This window comes from Aplysia californica, unplaced genomic scaffold (assembly GCF_000002075.1).
Source record: "Aplysia californica isolate F4 #8 unplaced genomic scaffold, AplCal3.0 scaffold00326, whole genome shotgun sequence".
NCBI classification, from domain to species: domain Eukaryota; kingdom Metazoa; phylum Mollusca; class Gastropoda; order Aplysiida; family Aplysiidae; genus Aplysia; species Aplysia californica.
Window position 1 is genome coordinate 767,055 of NW_004797596.1, and position 4,856 is coordinate 771,910.

Sequence of the window (4,856 nt, forward strand, 5' to 3'; positions counted from 1 at the left end):
GGGTTCGGGGGAGGGGAGAGGGACTCTCCTGAAAAACTGATAAAACTGCATAAACTATTATGTTTAGCCTCTTTAAAACATGACGACGGCCATCCTGGCGACAACTGTTTCAAAGGAAAATAACCAAGAGTAATGATAATGTGATAGTATAGAATTTATTAATGTGTTACTTCCCTTCTTTCAATACAACAGTGTGCCTGCAGAATCTACTTTGGACACACCTTGCCCTAGAATAACAAAGTTCTATCTGACACATTTTGCCGTTTTGAGCTACTAAGAGTACTAAGACCATGAGGTCAGAAACCAAATCGCTGGCTGGGTGCCAGCGAAATGTTCTATCTGCTCTAAAAAAATCGTAAGATTATTCAGGAGTCGTTATCAAGTTATTCCAAGAATTGCATGCGGTAGAGCTCGTGAAATATTATGAAACTCAAAAAAAAAATGTTAACGTTAAATTTCTCAAAACGAGGTACTGAACAGAAAAACCGTAACTCTAGGGTAGGCGTCGATTCTGCCTCTCTGGGCCAACCGGGGCTGGGAGTGGCACATAGCTACATCAGCCTTCTTCTTCTTCTTCTTCTCCTCCTCCTCCTCCTCTTCCCTCTGCTTCTTCTTTTTCTTCTTCTTCTTCTTCTTCTGCTTTTTCTGCTTCTGCTTCTCCTCCTCCTCTTCTTCTTTTTCTTCTTTTTCTCTTAATGTACATCCCAGTCTCTAGTGTGAAAATAACCTCCGGGGCAGTCCAACTGCTACTGACTGAAGTGTCTTGAGGCAATTCCCAAAGAGGGAAGGGATATTAACCATGATCCAATGCACAGTAGAATTGTAATTGTAACTGGGCTGATTCATCAATGCCATGCTCATAACTAACTGTGCCTAAATTGCAACAGGGATCTGCTGCTTTTTTCCCCTAATCCTTAATATCCTCATTTTCCTCTACTTTTTTGTATGCTTGTCACACTCTTGTGACTCGCTATTTCCGGGGTGCCTTGACATTCGAAGCAGACTTTGCGCTGTTGAAGCTAGAGAGGTGAGCAGAGTAAGCCTGATTCCCTGTAAGGACTTCTCTGTTGACATTCACCCCTTGGCGCTCAAATGACCTTATGCAGTTGCGAGCGCCGTAAAACCTCTACTAAACTAAAACTCTAGTGTGAAGACTGCTGTTCGCTGCCGGTCCCCCAGTCCTCATAGTGTGTAGGGGTCTGTCTCTCTCTGTCGGGCTAGGGTTGGGCCAATATTTATTTCTCAGAGCCTCGAGGCGGATTCGCCCAAGTAGTAAGACCAAGATATTTGTAAAACTCTCACCACAGGGGAAACGAACTCAGGTTCTCTGCATGTGGGGAAAAAGCACCTAACTGCTACACCACAGATGCTGGTAAATGCATGTTTTCCCTTAGTTTTAGTAAGAGCTATTCTACAGCACTTGCAACAAAAGATATGTAAGTGCTGAAGATAAGAGGTGAAACAAAAGAGTTGTTTGCTTGTTTTGTTCATAAAATTATCCTTCCTCTTGTACCTCTTCGGCGTCGAGGGGAGAGGGAGCTTCCTATCTCTTAACACGTTGGATGGCCTGGCTGGGTGGGATGTTGTGCGTTTTCAGGGTATACTTCAAACCCTGGATCCAGGTCTTCCTTGGGTCTTCCTCTAACCTTGTACCCTGGTATTCTTTCGTACAGTAGTATGCTTTACTGGCAAGTCGGTGAGGTACCATGCGTGTCAGATGTCCAAAATCACCTGACTGTTCACCTCTGAATGTAGTGGAGGACAGGTGTTGTTCCCACCATTTCTCTGATCTTGTTGTTTCTGACCATGTCCAGTCTCATTTTGCTGACGGCTCTCCTTAGACATCTCATCTCGCAGGTGGTTATCTAACGTTCCAGACTGTTGGTCAGTGTATACAAAAGAGGAACAAAAACAAACACGAGGGAGAAGAAATAAGAACGATAGATATTTGATAGGAAAGAAGGAGCAAACCCCACCTGAGCACCAACTAACCACCCATGCATATACTTAAGAAACAAACAAAATACACAATTGCAAAAAAACAAACATTTATTTGTTTTCTTCATAATATTATGACATAAAAACAAACTCATAGAAAAGGAAAGACTACTTTGAATAAAGCATTCTAGTTTCAATGACAGCCATTTTCAATGAACAGACAAATGCAGACCTCAGTTTAATTGAATACAATTTATGAAGACACCCCCCCCCTCCCGCCACCAGGGAAATATAGCATACCGCTACCTCAGAATTACAAAGTCCTATCTGATGTTTTTGGCTGGTTTGAGTTACCAAGACCACGAGGTCAGAAACAAAATGTATACTCTGTCTGCTTTATCAAAATTGTAAGATTATTCAGAGTGGTTACCGAGATATTCAAAGTGTTGCATTCGAAAAATCTTGACATATTGTGAAATTCAAAATCTTTGACGTCACATTTTTTTCAAAACTATTTATTGAGCAGATAGAACTTTGTAATTTTGAGACATCAATTAGTCACAGGGAAAAATAAAATTTCAAGTAAAACTTAAGAAATACTGTATTTTAATTCAAGATAATTCCTTAAAAACAATTTTTTTAAATCATCTTTTACAAAACAATGCCATTTTCATCTTTATTTTCATCACCCCCAAAAATATTACACTACATCAAGGAGAGCCATTATTTTTATAAGAAAGAAACAAAACTTTGTCAAATCTAATTCGATTTTTTAAATAACAATCTTTTTCTTAGACGTACATGTACAACTTCAAAAAACGTGCTATATGTATTTTCTTTTAATTTTTTTGTTCAACAATAGTCGTTTTTTAAAGTCCATTTTAATCATCATGTCTCAGTTCATAAAAATCTATTTCAGAATACAGCTGTGCAGTTGCTTTCTTTCTTAGATGTTCCCTTCATTCCCATTGCCACAATTTAAATCATCATTTAGAAGACCAGGTTTCAACCCTGTCAGTCAACATTCAAGAGACAGAGTTTTGTTTTAAAGCCTTGTCATTATTTGTCCAGGAAATATGTAAAAAAGTGTATATAAATTAAACGTATGGATATAATATATATGTGTATATTGACAGAAACACATGACCCGTTTCACCTCCGTAAATCATTTATGAATGCACATTAAGGCATGAATAATATATATGAGGAAAGACTGACAAGACGTAGATAAATTCCTTCTGCACCATTTCAATATAAATTGCGTTATTAAGAGGATAACTAGAATCAAAATTCGCAACAACAGCACCAAAAAGATGAAACAGGAAAGCTATGGATACCATAATACTTGTAGAAGAAAGCAGCTTACGCACAGTCAAATACATCAAAAGTCATGTAACAAAACAATGATTGTAAATCAATCAACATAATCAACAAGTGGGAAGAGGTCGTTTGTACTGTTTCCGTAGTACATTATAATAAATATATATTATATATATACATGATTGCAATGAGGAAGAATGATTATAAAAATAGAAAAACAGTTAATTTACACATTATTGTAATAACAGGGACACCCTTTAGGAAGTGGGCTGCTTCTTCCTGTCAATACCAGCCCCAGAGAGGTGGGATTCAGTTTGACAGCAGACAGGCCAAGATACTAGCTAAGACAAAATGTGAGGCACCCTGGTGAAATCAGGGGCTCAATAAAATCATGAAATCGAAGATATCGGCATCGGCATTTTCCTGTCAGTTTGACAATTTTTTTCTAATTTTTGGTTTCAGACTCAACGCCTTTTACGTCCATTCAAAAAGTTGTTTCTGAGTGGATTTTGCTGAAAAAATGTTGATTAAAAGCTCAACAAATGCAAATTTCCAGTTTCTAAGAAGGCTCAAGATTTGGAAATCAACATACTCTGTCGGCCATTGTCTCGCCAATTTTACCTCTGAAACAAGGTGACCCCGACCTCTTTTAACCTCAAATATCTCAACTTTTATTCAAGATAGACCTGTATTATTTCCACCGATACATAGTCAAACGAGCCAGCTTTGATATGATACAAATAACTACACATTCGCAAAAATTGACGAGCGCCTGATTCCATTGAGTTGTTACACAAGTAATCATTATTTCCCTGCATGGGAATCAAACAGCAGACCTAAAGATTACATCACAGACACTGGTAATGAAGCTTTTACCCATCAGACTGATGAAACCATGAAACCATATATATATATATATATATATATATATATATATATATATATATATATATATATATATATATATATATATATATATATATATATATATATATATATATATATATATATATATATATATATATATATATATATATATATATATATATATATATATATATATATATATATATATATATATATATATATATATATATATATATATATATATATATATATATATATATATTATATATATATTATATATCAAAGTAACCAACATTTTTCAGCTAATTGTGCAATTTGTATCATTTTTTTTTTTGGCTTTCATGTCCATTAAAAACCCCCATTTCTATAGGAATTGTATTGGAAAAACTTTGATCAAAGGTACAAAAAAAATGTCAATTAGCAGATTTCAATGACACTTAAGCATTGGAAGTCACCAAATTTTGGAGGCCATTTTCTCATCAATTTTACCCCTGACACTAAACAACCCCCCCCATCCTTCCAACGCTAATGTCTCGACTTCTATTCAGGATAAATGGATATTTTTTTCCTCAAAAGCAGGACAAATGAACACTAGCGACAAGATTAACATACAAATAACTCTATTGGTCAAAAATATTTACAAGCATATTATGATTCCACCGTGTCTCTTGACACTCACACACAAAGTAATATATTTTTGAGGAGAAAAGTAGTCATCTTAGACAGGTAGT